General features: G+C 37.7%; 1 non-coding gene across 1 annotated transcript; it reads right to left on the bottom strand.

The window, feature by feature from the left end:
• Window positions 1-15095: 15095 nt before the first annotated feature.
• LOC141709982 (small nucleolar RNA R71) lies at window positions 15096-15202 on the bottom strand. The gene has a single exon (XR_012570528.1). It is a non-coding gene; the product is annotated as a small nucleolar RNA R71 (small nucleolar RNA).
• Between the last annotated feature and the right edge of the window lie 4485 nt (window positions 15203-19687).

Here is a 19687-nt window from a genome sequence, read left to right as displayed (position 1 = left end):
CAGTTATATGAAGAAAAGAGCTTTTAAAGGAAATATGATGAAAAGTGATCAGAATTGGAATCCAAGGCAATTGTCAAGTTGTAGAGAATCTCAATAGCTTCGCGTGGGCAGTTGAATCGCCTAATTCTGACGATTAGAACTCAAGTTATGGTCAAAACAAGATTCATCAGAATATTTTCCCAGTCAGTAGCTGAGCGCCCGCTCAGCAGAGCTGAGCGCCCGCTCAGAGGGCTGAGCGCCCGCTCAGAGGGCTGAGCGCCCGCTCAGGAGGGCTGAGCGCCCGCTCAAGAGAGCTGAGCGGCCGCTCAGGGCGCGGCTGGTCGCTGATTTCGCTGAAAAAGCCTTTTTTAAGTAGAATTTGACGATTTTAAGGGTCCAGGTCCACTAGGGGCGTATATATACTTAAAAAAAAGGGTTTTCATCATCCGGGAAGATTGGGATACCAAGGAGAAGACCTAGAAGCACAGAACAACTCCGAAAAAGAAGATCTTGTTTTCAACTTGTGATTCTTTGAATTAGTTGTAACTTTGGATGCTCGTTTTCATTCTTATTGAACCTAGATCTCGTTTATTCGTACTTTAATTATTATTCAGCTTATTAAGACCTTGTTTATACCATGCTTTCATTGGAACCCATGGTGACGATGAGTTCGATTACGGGCTAATCGTTGTCATGGGGTTCTAGTGGATTTACTTATGGATTTCAATAGTTAATTGTTTCGATATCTTGGTGTGTGGTGATTGATTGATATCCTAGTATTGGTTGTGCTTATTCATCTTATGTGCATAGCTAACATATAAGATAGCGTGTTAATCTCTATTGAAGCGATAGTGAATATAGAGGTTTAGAACTTGCCATGCTAGTATAGGTTCATGTATGTGTATGCATGATTCGTAGGTAACTCTAACCGTTTCACTTGCCCTATGTAATCAAGATAGATAACTTGTGCTTAAACCGTTATGTTTTCAAATTCTATAGACATATAGGGTCTCAATATAATTAGTGCCTATTCAGCTTCTATCTCTTTTGTGGATGTCTGGTAGAATGGTACTCGTGCAACGAAAGTTGGCGTTTATCAGTTTCGTGTTATCTGATTAGTGTCATCACCATCATATGCTAAGGTTAAGAACAATAAGGCTATTGAATGAAGTATTTAATGAAGTTAGGATCCCATGTTTGTCATATATAGTAATTCAACCTCAATTCTCTTAGTTAATGTTATTTAGTATAATCTCTTAGTTTAATAAAAACCCAATTTGTTATTTGTCTTAGCATTGAGCGATAACCATACATTGTTGCATAGGTGCATAAATTGAACTTAACCTAAACCAGTCTCTGTGGGAACGAATCTGATTTATATCTTATACTACTTGCGAACGCGTATACTTGCGTGAATTGTAATAACCCCAATTTTTGAGAAATTTTGAAACCCTTATGAATAGTGTTTTTGCTGAACGAGAAAACTTTTCATGCCACGCTATGTAGGGGTTCTGTTATTGATCTTATGGGATATTATTAGTACTCTATGTGGTATATAAGTGTATGTAAAGATCGTCAGAATCCAATTCCGAACACTTTGATTTTTCCCGGAAATTCACAAGATACGGAGAGAATTGAGTATAAGGTAACAGGATAAAAAAGGATTTAAATTAAAGGATTATAGGAGAGGGTCATAAAAGGAATATAATATATTGAGAAAGGTTAAGGGAACCTAAGTAATAAGATCCCGGGTATGATCCCTCAAACGATAAACGAGAACGAAAGATAAGCGAACCGTAAAACAAATAAGTGACCAAGAGACAAACTTGTACAAGAAGCCAGGGATTGTGACATCATCAAACCACAAGGTGTGGACAAGTGGGAGCATTATGACATGTGCAAGGTGACATAGGCATGACAAGAAAGGAAGGAGATGTGGTGACTTTTTAACCACACAAAACCAAGGGCAACTAGGTAATTCACTAAAACAAACAACAAAAATCAACCAACCAAAAGCAAATCAAGCCAAAACACAAAATTCTCTCTTCTTCTTCTTCATGCTCTCGGGTGGTTTCTTAAAAAAATGAAAGTCCAAGCTCCTCCACTTACTATTTAGCAAGGTAATTATCTAAGCTTCCCCATGGATAGTTACATACTTCCTATAAGTTTAAGCTTCTAATTCCAAGCCAATCTTTTTCTATAAATCATGAAAGAAGATGGTGAATAGTGTTTTCAAGAACTAAAATTTGTGTTCTTGAAGTTTTGTTTAGATTAAGCTTGGATAAGGACTTTAAGGGTGATTCCAAGCCATTCTCTTGATTCTCCACTCTCCAAGGAAGGTATAACTTCTCAAACCCTTAGTATTAAGTTTTGTTGGTTTGGATTTCATAATGTTAGATGATGGGTTAGTGTAATGAGTGTGTACTCATGATAGAGCTTTGTTTAGTAAGTGGTTTTGTTGATTTTGGAGTTAGGAGTGGTGCTTGTTAGATTTAAAGTTCTTGGTCACATTTTTGACTTGGTGTAGATGAATAAATTGGTAATATTGAGTTGATTTGGGGCTGTTGTGGTGTAGTTTAATTGGAGGTTTGATTGGGTTGTGAATTGGAGTTGAAATTGTGGTTGATTGAATTGGTTTAAATTTGGGAAATCGCGTAAACATAGCCGTCGTAACGTCCGATTTTCTGTAGACTGTTTTTGTGCATAAAATTAGGACCCGAGAACCCCCTGCTAGATTATGACCACTGCCATGTTTAGATAGCTCATGTTACGAGCTTCGTTTTGATATGTAGTTCGTTCGATTCCGATGCATGGTTTAGGAGAAACGACCGTTTCAAGTAACGGCGTTTCGCGAACGAAACTTTTCCCCTCGCCTTACTTTGAAACATAGGTTAAAGACCAAAAAGGGTTAATTAATGTATGAAACATTTATGGTAAGTGTGTTAGGCAGTTGGTAAGACACTCGCGAAGGAATCGCTTTAAAACTCGTAAAGGTTAAATTATTAAAAATGGTGGAGCCGAGGGTACCCGAGTGACTTAAGCGAATCAGTGAGCGCAAAACAAGCGTTAGAGTCTAAGTTAGTTAAAGTATAGATTTACAAGTGACTTTGGTTTAATTCCAACTTACTTGTTGCTTATAGGTTACCAGACTCGTCCCGAGCCATTCGTAACCCCCAGTCGCTCAGGCAAGTTTTCTACCCGTTATAACTGTTGTTGTGATGAATATATGTATATGCATTATCTTGTGATAGATGCATGTTGGTTAATTAGCAATTTTTGCGATATATTGGAGCATGCTGATATGGTATATATATGCATGCCTGTTTCATATTCTTGAAATTTATATCTGTTGGTTCAGTTGATAATACATATGCTAGAGAATAGCGGTAACTTGCATATACCCTTAGTATAGGGACCCAAAGGCGAAAATATTTTCTAAAAACCGGGAGTCGAGGATCCCGAGTAATCTTGTATATATGGATATGGATATATATATATATATTTATATATATATATATATGGTTATAGTTTTCCAAACTATTAATCGAATAAGGTTTATTCGATAACTTTAACTTTAATTATTTATTTGAATATTATTTCGAATATTATTCGAGGGCTTACGACTCTTTTATATTATTATTGAATATTATTTGAATATTCATTCGAGGGCTTATGACTCAGTTTATATTATTTAATGAATATTATTTGAATATTCATTTGAGGATCTATGACTCCGATTATTTGCTGAAATATATTCTTTATTTTATTAAAGAATAAGGTGTTAATAATCAAACTTATTTTCGATTATTCAAATAAAGATAATACTTTCATATAAGTATATCTTTGGTTATTTAATACTCGTTTCAAGTATAGATTTTAATACTTCTACTTCAATTATTTTTATAAAGACTATTCTTTATGGGAATATTATTTAAATAATAATATTCGGTCATTTTCTAAATATTCTGGGGACTGATTTACTTCATTAAATCAGCTTTACTCCAAACACTCTTTAAAGTGTTTTCGAGTCTTCAAAATGATTTTTAAAAGTCAGAGTGGATCCCAAAACTTTTTTTTTATATTTAAGATCTTCCTTTTAAGGGGATTTAAATACTCGCTCAAAACCTGGGGAATCCGGCTCTGTGGTGTATTTTATATTCGCAACGAGGTTGCTGTTTTGAGAAAACAATTTGATTACTTGCCCAATGTTCGGGAAGTAAGTCCATTTGATTGAGTCGGCATAAGCGACAGGCCGGGGTACGGTCTATTATTGTGTAAGTGGCTGGGTGGCAGTCCATCAACGCGTGAGGGGCCAGGTACCGGTCTAGCGCGAGGTCCTAATGCGGCCAGGGTGATGACCGGTGAGGAATTCATCCATCTACAGTAGAAAAGGTTACTTATTGGTATATTTGCCTGATCAGCAAGATATCTGGTTTATGCCAAAATTCTTTTCCTTTCCAAAATTCATTGGATGTTTCAAACTCTGTTCATACTTTACATGACAGAGGTTCCAGGAAATGTTTAAAGAGATATATATATGTGGATATATATATATATATATATATATATATCGGGACTAAATAAAGTATCTCATAACTTTTTCATTCAATAATATTTCAAAGATTGAATCTATTCAAGTCTTAACTTGTGGTCTCATCTATGGGATGTTTTTCTTAAAACTTATAATACTTTGAACGGTGGTAGTTCAAGTAGCTTTATAAATGATATAAGTGTGGTGAAGTATTGGTAACTTCATTCCTTGTTTTTACTTATATCTAGTAAGTAATTATCTTACACTCGATAAAGATTCTAGTAAGTATCCATTTAGATACTTATATTATTGTTATCACTATATATTATCTTGCGAACTGTAAGGCTCACTCTTGCTTTATTTCTTCATCACACAACAACAGTTAGGAGAGATGGCCAGACTCCAGCAGACCCAGCGCAAGCGCGTGGGAAGCGTCCCGCGTCTTCCCGATGATGTTGTAGCTGCTATAGCTGCAGAGGTAGATCCATTGTAGTTCAGGCATTCTACTTTTGAGAATCAAATTATGTATAATTATAACTTGTGGCAGATAATGGCAATTAACTGTAAATTATCAAGTAATCATTTTGGGTTGTAATAATTTTAAATTGTGGATTCAAAGACTTGTACTTATTTCAATTTCATCTCTGAGACTATAACGGGTTGTGGTGTGTGTTAGTATGGGGTCACAGCATGAGGTTATTTATTATTAATTAAGTGAAGTGATATTGTGGAAAGAAAGACCGTGACAACCCGGATCCCCGACCCCGGATCTGGGGGTGTTACAGAAATGGTATCAGAGCTAAGCGTTATAAACCTCAGAGATGATGGGACGTTAAGATAATAAGTTAACTAAGATAATAAGAACTCTTGCCAAGTTCATAGTCGGGCTACCTAACGTAGTACTGACAGTTAAAACCCTTATGGGAACCCTTATAAATATCGTGATAGGAGCGTAGTTCGTTATCGTATATGGTAGCGGGACTCCGAACCCTGAGGTTGAGGAGCAACAGCGCGATGATGTTTTATTACTAATTGGAGATCGGATTGTGGATCCGATAGAGCGTCCTAACGCAGGACCGGATGATGTTGATATTGAGGATTTAGCGGTTGAGGATGTTGTCCTAGAAGGGATAGTTGTTGAGGAGGATCCCATGGAGGATCCTGACAAGATTGGATAAAGGGCCACTGATGAATTGATGACCATGGTTAGGTCGACTACCAGAGGTAGGATTGGCCGGTCACTACCAGAGGTTCGTTCAAGTTGTAAAGATAGTAGCCCCTTTAACGCGGCTTACTCGTAAGACTGAGAAGTTCGAATGGACAAAGAAATGCGAGAACAGCTTTCAAGAACTGAAGCAGAGGTTGGTGATGGCCCCTATGCTGGCGTTGCCGGATGGAAAAAGGAGATTTTGTGATTTGTAAGTGACGCTTCGCATAAGGAATTAGGGTGCTTCTTAGCACAGCAAGATAATCGCGTCTGCGTCAAGACAATTAAGGTAATATGAAATTCGATATCCCCGCCCATGAGCTTAGGCTCGTGGCAATAGTTTTACCCTAAAGATTGGAGGCACTACTTGTATGGAGAGAAGTGCGAGAATTACCTAAGCCATAAGTGCTCTAGTACATTCTTACGTAGAAAGAGCTCAACATACGCCAGAGGAGGTGGTTAGAGCTAATCAAGAATTATGATTGGGAGATTCTTTATCATTCGGGGAAAGCCAATATGGTGGCTGATGCCCTTAGTAAAAAGGAGAGACTCAAGATGATAATGTCTTTTGGAGAGTTTATAAGAGATTTTGAGAAAATGGAAATAGTAGTGAAGGTAACCGGAGCCGGTACCGAAAAGCTGTTTGAGATAGCAATACAGCCCGAATTATTGGAAAAGAACATATTGTGCCAGTAAAAGTGATGAATGAAGGCAGAGAGCCAACAAATAAATATGAGATTAATACCGAGAAAGATGATAAGGGAATAATGAGGTATTCCTATAGAATTTGGGTTCCGAAAGTTCAAGAGCGTAAGGATGAGAACTTAGATGAGAGCCATAGTTTGAGGAATAAGATTTAGAGCAAACCCTGAACGTGATAGTCAGGGAGGTCGCCATCAAGATAGAAGGAACCCATGACATATCGGAGTGGAAAATGAGGATTTAAATTAAAAGATGACCCCAATTATGGGGAGTAGGAAGAAATATTTAGACTGAGGAATCAAAAGTCGAGTAAGGAAAGGAGACCCGAGATGGTACCCCTATACGGCAATTCATGGACCTGTCTAAAGAGAACTTAGACTATTATCCCCAACCACCACCCTGAGGAGACAGTGCGGTGGGAAATTCTTTCATGACCTTTAAGTCGCTAAGCTCTCAGAGTCCCAAGGAACAAGCTGATCCAGTCGAGGCAAGAGCCTGGCTAAAGGAAATAGATGAATCATTTGAGACTCTAAATGATTGACGAATCTCAAAAGGACTGTTTTTGTCACTTACCCTCCTAAGAGAGAGACCACCCGCTGGTGAAAGACCAAGAAAGGCACGGAGTAAGAGATTATAATAAACTGATTTAAGTCCAGTCAATTGTTTTCGGGAAAGTAATTCCCAAAGATAAGGAGATAGTGTAAAAGCTTTAGAGCCAGAACAAAGGCAGACAAGTATGATAAATTATGAATCTAAGTTGTAAAAGTTGTCAAGATTCGTTCTGAGGACACGAATCCAGAATGACGGGATGTTTGAAATCAATGCTTATATTGTGATTGGTTTGTGAAATGATGATAAGAGAAAGGAAAATAAAAAGAAACTGAAGTGGAAAGGAATATAAAGGCAATAGAGTTTGAGGAATGATAAGGGAGTTGGGTAAGAGGAAACCCTAAAGACTCATAGCAATAGAAGGTAAAGTGTAAGACCGGTGGCATGATACCCAGAAAGGGAGACGCCAGATATGAAAGATATCCCAACATTGAGATGACTGTTGAGATAAATAACAAAAGTAAATAAGGAATTATTAAGAAGAAGTTCACGTTGAACATGACCAATATCTTCCAGAACATCCATGTTATCATTACCAAATCAGGAAAGACAAGCGGATAACCGTTGTTATCTTTTGGAGGCCATATGGATTGACCTCAATTTGAATAAGGATGCTATTATGAAGCTAGGTATAGACTATCGAGGTGGAAATGATTGAACAAGATACCCTTATCAGGGATATATGACTTTATTTATCCATGGAAGGATGCTTGTACCTTTTTAGAGGTGGAATTAAGGATAGAACATCGGTAACTTAAAACGAATCCTAGGGGAATGCATAAAGGTTGGCATTTCACCCTTAATAGGGATAGTATGAGTTTTGACAGTATGAATTGGAAAGGATTAAGGTAACAACAACCTTTAAGGATCAGTGGGGAAATTTTTCAGAAGTATATAGACAATGGTTCTACTATTAGTAAATGGTATTGTGATATGCCCTGTATCTAGGGAATACAGGAGGAACGATTGAAGGATAACCTTAGAGGTTTTATAAGGAAAAAGGTAATATTCAAAATTTTCAAGAATAGAAATGTGGATAAAGGAAATATGACGTAATTATAATGATGCCAAGTGGGGCACGTGTTAAACCACGAGAAAGTATGGATCGAACCAGTAAAGGTCGAAATTATTCAGGGCAATTAAGACTTAAGATAAAAGATGTTCTAAGTATGATTGAGAGTCAGTCGAGACAGTGATTAACCTCTAAAGACTGAGGCAATAACTTATGGAAAAATGGTGATTTTTTTTTTACTCATCAGATTTTAAGGAAAGCATCTTCACTCAAGCAGTGATCGGAAATAAGGTAGAAAATTTATTTGGAGGTGGTTAAAATGACATTGACTGTAAGGAAATTTTACTATCAGGAAAGGCCAAAGAGGTGGCCGACACTTTAAGGGTAAGAGGATAATTATAGGCGCGTGTGCCAAAGGAATACAGTAATGATGGTTGAAGCCGTAAAGGTTGTATTATGGTTTGGAAGATTGACATTCCTTCTGATGACTGTGCAATACCCGACCGTAATAGTAGTTGGTAAAGGTTTAATTCGCGTAATCGCCATGAACGGGCTATCTATCTTAGAAGGTCCTATCTTGAGAATAATCCAGGACCATGTTTCAAAAAGGACTAGATGAACCCTTGAGTTAATTCTTCTATTTAGGGCGTATGATTAAGAATGGTATTAACCTGCTATCGTTGCTTTGATTAAAACTCTTCTGCACTTTTATCTGCTTCATGTCATGTATGTATGTCAGAATCAGGAGTGTACTCCATGAATCATGAATGGTGATTATGTTACCTCCTTAGAAGGATTTGATACGACATGTATGGACTCCGTATGGTTAGATATTAAGACTTCATGGAAAATGAATGACTACAGTAGGTCAGTGGTGGACCATAGTAAGGCAGCAATGATTCTGCGAGTAATGAGCTGATTACAACCGTGAGAGTTGTATTGGAATGGGTGTTGAGATTGAGTACCACTAATCGGGTAGTGGTAGTGTATAAGTTATCATTGATAGACTAATTAAGTAGAGTATCTACCTATTGAATATTTATTCTTTCTTATCAATAGAGAGTCGTATTATTATACGAGGAAGGTTGCGGTGCAAGCATAGAATTCAAGTAACGATGATGTCTAGAATGAGATCCCAGATTCGATTTTCGATGTCGAGGGAGTTTCAAAGGTAATTGTGTATAAGCTCGAGGAAGAGCATGGGTCCATAGAATGATGGACGGGATGGCGAAAATATTTAGGCACGTGAAATGCGATGCTATAATACTTGATGTTGATATAAATACATATATGTTTTGTTCTTCTATGACAAACCTCTATAGTTCAGAGGTAGATTCCAAGCCAGATATTTTATGGCAATAAAATTTTTTTTATGAATATACAATTCTCTTCAATTCGTTCTTTTCTCTTCTTTTCATTTCATGTAAGCTGAGAAGAACAACCCTTCCAAAAGGGGAGGTATTGCTGAATGACTATCTATCTGTGTGATAGAAGCCGAGTAGGATACCAGCTATTGTTTAATTTCTTGTCAAGTACTAAAGGCTGGCCACCTTCTGTACTAACTATGCGATATAACAAGTGTTCATGATCATAGTGATCTCTCAACGAATTCCTTTACTTCTATTTGATTGATCAAACTTTGGAAAATAGAAACAACTGAAAAAGGAGTAATAAAGTGGTGGTAGTATGCGGAATGGGAACACATTCGTGATACTAAGGTTGACGTGGTTATTAAAAGATTATAGAACGCTAGCGAGCAAAAGTATAACCAGTATAATATTAAGGAACGAAAGGTGATAGCGATTACGAACTGGAAAAGAATGGGTATTGAGAAGCAAAAGTTCTAATGCTAAAAGCTATAATGAGAGTCTGTGCAATAGACTTGAAAGAATTTGGAATGATCATTTAACGCGGATTAAGTTATCTTACGATAATAGATCATATGTCATTATGGAGATGTCGCCTTATGAGATCCTTGAGGGAAGACAATGTCGATCTCCCTTATGTTAGGATGAAGTTGTAGAGCGCAAGATGCTCGGACCCGCAGTAGTCCAAAGGACCGAGGATATAATAGATCTAATCAGAGGACGGCTGGTAGTAGCCCAAGATGGTCATGATAAGTATGTTGATTTGACACAAAAGGATAAAGAGTATGAAATAGGGGACCTAGTAATGTTATAGGTATCCCTTGGAAAGGATTGATGAGGTTCGAAAAGAAAGGAAAGCTAAGTCTACAATTTGTTGGACCCTTGGATATATTAAGACATTTGGGAAGTTAGCATATGAGCTAGCCCTAACCCCGAACATGTAGCAGGTCGTAACGTGTTTCACGTATCAATGTTAAGGAAGTGTAATTCAGATGCCAGATAAATAGAGGCATATGAGCGCATAGATATGCAACCCGACGTAACCTATATGGAGCAACCAGGAAGGGTTATAGAGTGAAAAGGAACAAGTGCTTAGGAGAAGGATTATCAAACTAGGCAGAGTTTGGTGGTAGAACCACAATGTGGGAAAATTGACTCGAGAGTTAGAAAGTGTAATGCTAAGAAAGTATCCCCAATTGTTTTCTATCTGATTCCGGGACGGAATCCTTTTAAGGAGGGGAGACTGTAATAACCCCAATTTTTGAGAAATTTTGAAACCCTTATGAATAGTGTTTTTGCTGAACGAGAAAACTTTTCATGCCACGCTATGTAGGGGTTCTGTTATTGATCTTATGGGATATTATTAGTACTCTATGTGGTATATAAGTGTATGTAAAGATCGTCAGAATCCAATTCCGAACACTTTGATTTTTCCCGGAAATTCACAAGATACGGAGAGAATTGAGTATAAGGTAACAGGATAAAAAAGGATTTAAATTAAAGGATTATAGGAGAGGATCATAAAAGGAATATAATATATTGAGAAAGGTTAAGGGAACCTAAGTAATAAGATCCCGGGTATGATCCCTCAAGCGATAAACGAGAACGAAAGATAAGCGAACCGTAAAACAAATAAGTGACCAAGAGACAAACTTGTACAAGAAGCCAGAGATTGTGACATCTTCAAACCACAAGGTGTGGACAAGTGGGAGCATTATGACATGTGCAAGGTGACATAGGCATGACAAGAAAGGAAGGAGATGTGGTGACATTTTAACCACACAAAACCAAGGGCAACTAGGTAATTCACTAAAACAAACAACAAAAATCAACCAACCAAAAGCAAATCAAGCCAAAACACAAAATTCTCTCTTCTTCTTCTTCATGCTCTCGGGTGGTTTCTTAAAAAAATGAAAGTCCAAGCTCCTCCACTTACTATTTAGCAAGGTAATTATCTAAGCTTCCCCATGGATAGTTACATACTTCCTATAAGTTTAAGCTTCTAATTCCAAGCCAATCTTTTTCTATAAATCATGAAAGAAGATGGTGAATAGTGTTTTCAAGAACTAAAATTTGTGTTCTTGAAGTTTTGTTTAGATTAAGCTTGGATAAGGACTTTAAGGGTGATTCCAAGCCATTCTCTTGATTCTCCACTCTCCAAGGAAGGTATAACTTCTCAAACCCTTAGTATTAAGTTTTGTTGGTTTGGATTTCATAATGTTAGATGATGGGTTAGTGTAATGAGTGTGTACTCATGATAGAGCTTTGTTTAGTAAGTGGTTTTGTTGATTTTGGAGTTAGGAGTGGTGCTTGTTAGATTTGAAGTTCTTGGTCACATTTTTGACTTGGTGTAGATGAATAAATTGGTAATATTGAGTTGATTTGGGGCTGTTGTGGTGTAGTTTAATTGGAGGTTTGATTGGGTTGTGAATTGGAGTTGAAATTGTGGTTGATTGAATTGGTTTAAATTTGGGAAATCGCGTAAACATAGCCGTCGTAACGTCCGATTTTCTGTAGACTGTTTTTGTGCATAAAATTAGGACCCGAGAACCCCCTGCTAGATTATGACCACTGCCATGTTTAGATAGCTCATGTTACGAGCTTCGTTTTGATATGTAGTTCGTTCGATTCCGATGCACGGTTTAGGAGAAACGACCGTTTCAAGTAACGGCGTTTCGCGAACGAAACTTTTCCCCTCGCCTTACTTTGAAACATAGGTTAAAGACCAAAAAGGGTTAATTAATGTATGAAACATTTATGGTAAGTGTGTTAGGCAGTTGGTAAGACACTCGCGAAGGAATCGCTTTAAAACTCGTAAAGGTTAAATTATTAAAAATGGTGGAGCCGAGGGTACCCGAGTGACTTAAGCGAATCAGTGAGCGCAAAACAAGCGTTAGAGTCTAAGTTAGTTAAAGTATAGATTTACAAGTGACTTTGGTTTAATTCCAACTTACTTGTTGCTTATAGGTTACCAGACTCGTCCCGAGCCATTCGTAACCCCCAGTCGCTCAGGCAAGTTTTCTACCCGTTATAACTGTTGTTGTGATGAATATATGTATATGCATTATCTTGTGATAGATGCATGTTGGTTAATTAGCAATTTTTGCGATATATTGGAGCATGCTGATATGGTATATATATGCATGCCTGTTTCATATTCTTGAAATTTATATCTGTTGGTTCAGTTGATAATACCTATGCTAGAGAATAGCGGTAACTTGCATATACCCTTAGTATAGGGACCCAAAGGCGAAAATATTTTCTAAAAACCGGGAGTCGAGGATCCCGAGTAATCTTGTATATATGGATATGGATATATATATATATTTATATATATATATATATGGTTATAGTTTTCCAAACTATTAATCGAATAAGGTTTATTCGATAACTTTAACTTTAATTATTTATTTGAATATTATTTCGAATATTATTCGAGGGCTTACGACTCTTTTATATTATTATTGAATATTATTTAAATATTCATTCGAGGGCTTATGACTCAGTTTATATTATTTAATGAATATTATTTGAATATTCATTTGAGGATCTATGACTCCGATTATTTGCTGAAATATATTCTTTATTTTATTAAAGAATAAGGTGTTAATAATCAAACTTATTTTCGATTATTCAAATAAAGATAATACTTTCATATAAGTATATCTTTGGTTATTTAATACTCGTTTCAAGTATAAATTTTAATACTTCTACTTCAATTATTTTTATAAAGACTATTCTTTATGGGAATATTATTTAAATAATAATATTCGGTCATTTTCTAAATATTCTGGGGACTGATTTACTTCATTAAATCAGCTTTACTCCAAACACTCTTTAAAGTGTTTTCGAGTCTTCAAAATGATTTTTAAAAGTCAGAGTGGATCCCAAAACCTTTTTTTTATATTTAAGATCTTCCTTTTAAGGGGATTTAAATGCTCGCTCAAAACCTCGGGAATCCGGCTCTGTGGTGTATTTTATATTCGCAACGAGGTTGCTGTTTTGAGAAAACAATTTGATTACTTGCCCAATGTTCGGGAAGTAAGTCCATTTGATTGAGTCGGCATAAGCGACAGGCCGGGGTACGGTCTATTATTGTGTAAGTGGCTGGGTGGCAGTCCATCAACGCGTGAGGGGCCGGGTAACGATCTAGCGCGAGGTCCTAATGCGGCCAGGGTGATGACCGGTGAGGAATTCATCCATCTACAGTAGAAAAGGTTACTTATTGGTATCTTTGCCTGATCAGCAAGATATCTGGTTTATGCCAAAATTCTTTTCCTTTCCAAAATTCATTGGATGTTTCAAACTCTGTTCATACTTTACATGACAGAGGTTCCAGGAAATGTTTAAAGAGCTATATATATGTGGATATATATATATATATATATCGGGACTAAATAAAGTATCTCATAACTTTTTCATTCAATAATATTTCAAAGATTGAATCTATTCAAGTCTTAACTTGTGGTCTCATCTATGGGATGTTTTTCTTAAAACTTATAATACTTTGAACGGTGGTAGTTCAAGTAGCTTTATAAATGATATAAGTGTGGTGAAGTATTGGTAACTTCATTCCTTGTTTTTACTTATATCTAGTAAGTAATTATCTTACACTCGATAAAGATTCTAGTAAGTATCCATTTAGATACTTATATTATTGTTATCACTATATATTATCTTGCGAGCTGTAAGGCTCACTCTTGCTTTATTTCTTCATCACACAACAACAGTTAGGAGAGATGGCCAGACTCCAGCAGACCCAGCGCAAGCGCGTGGGAAGCGTCCCGCGTCTTCCCGATGATGTTGTAGCTGCTATAGCTGCAGAGGTAGATCCATTGTAGTTCAGGCATTCTACTTTTGAGAATCAAATTATGTATAATTATAACTTGTGGCAGATAATGGCAAGTAACTGTAAATTATCAAGTAATCATTTTGGGTTGTAATAATTTTAAATTGTGGATTCAAAGACTTGTACTTATTTCAATTTCATCTCTGAGACTATAACGGGTTGTGGTGTGTGTTAGTATGGGGTCACAGCATGAGGTTATTTATTATTAATTAAGTGAAGTGATATTGTGGAAAGAAAGACCGTGACAACCCGGATCCCCGACCCCGGATCTGGGGGTGTTACATGAATATTAGCGCGTGTTTTCGCCCTAACAAGTTTTTGGCGCCGCTGCCGGGGACTCGGTGTTAATTTTTAGTTTATGTGTTTGTCATCAGTGGTCGTTAAAGTTCACTGACTCGGATTCTTTTACTTTCACGGTTTATTTGTTTCTGTTTCAGGTACTCATTACAATGGGAGATCCAGCAGCATGAACGAAAGCCTTGATGGACTTTTCTCAGCCCAAGATCAATGACATTCAATCTAGCATTGTCCGGCCAGCTATCACAGCTAATACCTTTGAGATCAAGCCTGGCATAATTCAATGGGTGCAGAATTCAATCCAGTTTGGGGGTTCTTCAACGGAAGATCCCAATATGCACATTAGGGATTTCATTGAGATCTGCGACACCTTCAAGTTCAACGGTGTTTCTGAAGATGCTGTGAAGCTGAGACTGTTCCCATTCTCTCTGAAGGACAAGGCTAAGAGCCGGTTACACTCTCTACCAGCTGGTTCAATTACTACTTGGGAGGATCTTGCTCAGAAATTCCTTACTAAATTCTTCCCTATGGCGAAGACAGCTGCAATCAGAAATGCTATTACTCAATTTGCGCAGCAAACGGGAGAATCGCTAAGTGAAGCTTGGGAGCGCTACAAGGAGATGCTTAGGAAGTGTCCTCATCATGGAATTCCTGATTGGATGATCATCACTTGTTTTTACAATGGGTTGGGAGCACAGTCCAGACCCATGCTTGATGCAGCATCAGGCGGAGCATTATGTGCAAAGAGCTATGAGGAAGCTTATGATCTAATTGAACTGATGGCTGCTAATGAATATCAGTATCCAACCCAGAGATGCCCACAAGGCAAGGTAGCAGGAGTTCTTGAGGTGGATACAGCTACGGCTATCACTGCTCAACTAAAGGCGTTGTCTATGAAGATCGATTCTCTGGCTAACTATGGTGTTAAGCAGATAACCAGTGTTTGTGAGTTGTGTGCAGGTCTGCATGCGACAGAGCAATGCGCTATATCTAGTGACTCAGCTCAGTTTGTGAGCAACTTTCAGAGATCGCAATAGCCAGTTCCTGCCACTTATTATCCTGACAACTGGAATCATCCTAACTTCAGCTGGAGCAACAATCAGAATGCGATGCAACAGCCATTCCAGCAGTTTGCAAATAAGCTATTTAACCCTCCTGGTTTTCAGCAACAATTTACACCAAGACAACAACTCCAACTTCAACAACAAACTAATGATGCAGGTCTATCTTCGAATGAAAAATCTGAATTGGAGGAGGAGTTGAGGCTTATGTGCAAAAACCAGGCTCTTATATGCCAAAGTCAGGCTGTTTCTATCCAGAATCTGGAGAACCAAATAGGGCAAATTGCTAATGCCTTATTGAATCGACCACCAGGAACGCTTCCTAGTTATACAGAAGCCAATCCAGGAAAGAGGGAAGTTGAAGAACATGTGAACGCCATCACCTTAAGGTCTGGAAAGGTCGCAAGCCCCCAAATTCAGCAAGACGAAGAGCCTGAAAAATCTCAAGATTCAGAAAATACAGTTGTGGCTGAAGAAGATGTGCAGAAGGAAGTAGAGGTGGAACCAAGGAAGACTACTGTGGAACACACTCCTCCTGAGGGTAATATATGGGAGAAACATATTTATCCTTCACCTCCTTTTCCTAAAAGGCTGCAGAAGAAAAAGCTGGATAAGCAATTTGCTAAGTTTCTGGAGGTGTTCAAGAAACTTCATATCAACATACCTTTCACTGAAGCTCTTGAACAGATGCCTAGCTATGTGAGGTTTATGAAAGGTATTCTCTCTCAGAAAGTGAAGCTCGATGACTTAGAGACCGTTGCTCTAACGGAGGAATGCAGTGCTGTGCTGCAACAGAAGTTGCCTCCGAAGCTTAAAGATCCTGTAAGCTTCACTATTCCTTGCACCATCGAAAACTTGTCGTTCGACAAGTGTTTATGTGATTTAGGAGCTAGCATCAATCTGATGCCCTTATCTATCTTCAAGAAGCTTGGTCTGCCTGAGCTGAAACCAACATACATGTCATTACAACTAGCTGACCGTTCCATCGCTTATTCACGAGGTATAGTGGGGGATGTCTTGGTCAAGGTGGATAAACTCTTCTTCCCTGCAGACTTTATAATTCTTGATTTCGAGGAAGATAAGAAGATTCCCATTATCTTGGGAAGACCATTCTTGGCTACAGGCCGAACTATGATCGATGTGCAAAAAGGAGAGCTTACGATGAAGGTTCATGATCAGAAGGTCACTTTCAATGTGTTCAAGGAAATAATGTTACCCACAGCTAAAGAGGAGTGCTTTAAAGTAGAGCAAATTTAGGTTTTGAATGCACCTCCGTGGAAGAGGAAGTTGGATATGCCATTCGATTCTCTTGGGTTAGCAGAGCTGAAAATTTCTCAGGAGCGTTTTGAACCATTTACTCAAGAAGCTCCCATACTTGAGCTCAACCGACAGCCAGATCACTTGAGTTATTCATTCTTAGGTGCACCCCCTAACAAGGGGTTGGGATATATCTTTGATGATGTAGAGGGTAGCCGAACGGATCCTCCAGTGCCTATAGAGAGTTCTTCTCATGTGCAGCAGGTAGTTGATAGGACCGGTGTTGGTGATGAGCAGTACAGGCGAGTAACTAGGCGTATGGAGGCCATGCACGACATTCACCGTCATTTTTCTGCAGATTTGACACATGCTTTCGGTACTGTTGTTCGAGACACTGGAGGCGAGGTTGATTGGCCACCTGATCCTCCACCCGAAGAGGGTGATCTTTCCGACGACTAGGTATGCCTGAAATCCTTATTATTACCTTCAATGAGGACATTGAAAATTTTAAGTTTGGGGGTGATAATGTAAGGATTAGTAGTGTGTGTCCATATAGATTCATATAGATTCATGTTGCATGTTTAGTTGTAGTTCATTCATATTTTTGTATGATTGTTCATTTAGGACATATTTGTTTGTTTTTATGTAATTTCATATAGTTGCATTTTCATGCATATTTAGCATGATCCCTTAAGATGAACTATGATATTTGATAAGTTGATGTTGATTTCAGTGTGGTGATGATGAATAGAGGGATGTTTAAGTCCTAATGAATTGATTTGCATGCTAGAAATAAATATTTTCACAAAGTCTTATAGGGTTGCTTTTGATCTAGATCATGATCATACTTGTTTGTTGTTGAGATTTAATCACTTGGTTATATTTAGAATTTGTGATATTCTCATAGTGACGTAAAAACACTGATTCTTTCTATCTGGAGAAAAACTTGGATTTCATTGCTAGTTGTTGTAAGGCTAGGTGTCAAATGGCTAGTAGCCGGCTCATATTTTTATGAGTAGTCTAGGGTTGAATGAGATGGAGCGAAACGCACTCATTCAGAAATTGTTGAAAAAAAAAGAAAAAAAAAGAAAGAAAAAAGTATGTGTTTATGCATAATTGATCAAGAGTGAGCTCTTTAATACTCGAGTTATTAAGTTTTAGGGGACTTTGTGCCTAGTGACCTAAGGCTTTTATAGTCTGGGATCCACTAACCTAACGCTCGCTGCATGGGTATTATTGTATAAGTCTTTTGGGACCTCATTCATTGCATGATCAAATAAGCATCTTTGCTATGTGTTCAATAATAATGTGAATCCTTGTATAACTCTAGTAGAAAGGAGGTGTTATGAGTCATAATGCGTTTATTATCTATTCTATTTATAAACTTTTGATTGTTTCGGTGATAGATAAGTTATGGTTATTGATCTAGTATCGAGAGATATCTGTTAAGCATCCACACACGCATGTTTCTGGTTTGTGAGTTGGTTTGTGGGATTTATTCTAACTCTGTTTCAAGTTATTGCATTCTTAGAGGCATTGGCTTATTCATTTGGTTATGGTTATTCTGAGCGGATTGATTGCATTATCATTTAGTTGCATTCATGCATTAGGTTTGTTTTGTAGTTTTGAGTTTGTTTATGCTTGAGGACAAGCATCGATTCAAGTTTGGGGGTGTGATAAGTGGATTTTATATCCACTTGGAATGCTTTATTACAAGCTTAAATTGGTGTTTTGGACTCAAGTTGTTGGTATTTTGATGTGTTTTTGTGTTATTAAATTTTAGGTATCAGTTATATGAAGAAAAGAGCTTTTGAAGGAAATATGATAAAAAGTGATCAGAATTGAAATCCAAGGCCATTGTCAAGTTGTAGAGAATCTCAATAGTTTCGCGTGGGCAGTTGAATCGCCTAATTCTGATGAGTAGAACTCAAGTTATGGTCAAAACAAGATTCATCAGAATATTTTCCCAGTCAGTAGCTGAGCGCCCGCTCAGGAGAGCTGAGCGGCCGCTCAGGGCGCGGCTGGTCGCTGATTTCGCTGAAAAAGCCTTTTTTGAGTGAATTTAACGATTTTAAGGGTCCAGGTCCACTAGGGGCGTATATATACTTAAAAAAAAGGGTTTTCATCATCCGGGAAGATTGGGATACCAAGGAGAAGATCTAGAAGCACAGAACAACTCCGAAAAAGAAGATCTTGTTTTCAACTTGTGATTCTTTGAATTAGTTGTAACTTTGGATGCTCGTTTTCGTTCTTGTTGAACCTAGATCTCGTTTATTCGTACTTTAATTATTATTCATCTTATTAAGACCTTGTTTATACCATGCTTTCATTGGAACCCATGGTGACGATGAGTTCGATTATGGGCTAATCGTTGTCATGGGGTTCTAGGGGATTTACTTATGGATTTCAATAGTTAATTGTTTCGATATCTTGGTGTGTGGTGATTGATTGATATCCTAGTATTGGTTGTACTTATTCGTCTTATGTGCATAGCTAACATATAAGATAGCGTGTTAATCTCTATTGAAGCGACAGTGAATATAGAGGTTTAGAACTTGCCATGCTAGTATAGGTTCATGTATGTGTATGCATGATTCATAGGTAACTCTAACCGTTTCACTTGCCCTATGTAATCAAGATAGATAACTTGTGCTTAAACCGTTATGTTGTCAAATTCTATATACATATAGGGTCTCAATATAATTGGTGCCTATTCAGCTTCTATCTCTTTTGTGGATGTCTGGTAGAATGGTACTCGTGCAATGAAAGTTGGCGTTTATCAGTTTTGTGTTATCTGATTAGTGTCATCACCATCA

The sequence above is a fragment of the Apium graveolens genome, chromosome 2 (assembly GCF_009905375.1).
Source record: "Apium graveolens cultivar Ventura chromosome 2, ASM990537v1, whole genome shotgun sequence".
In the NCBI taxonomy this organism is placed as follows: Eukaryota; Viridiplantae; Streptophyta; class Magnoliopsida; order Apiales; family Apiaceae; genus Apium; species Apium graveolens.
Note: the sequence above shows the minus strand (reverse complement) of the source record. Positions and strands in the feature narration are given on the sequence as shown.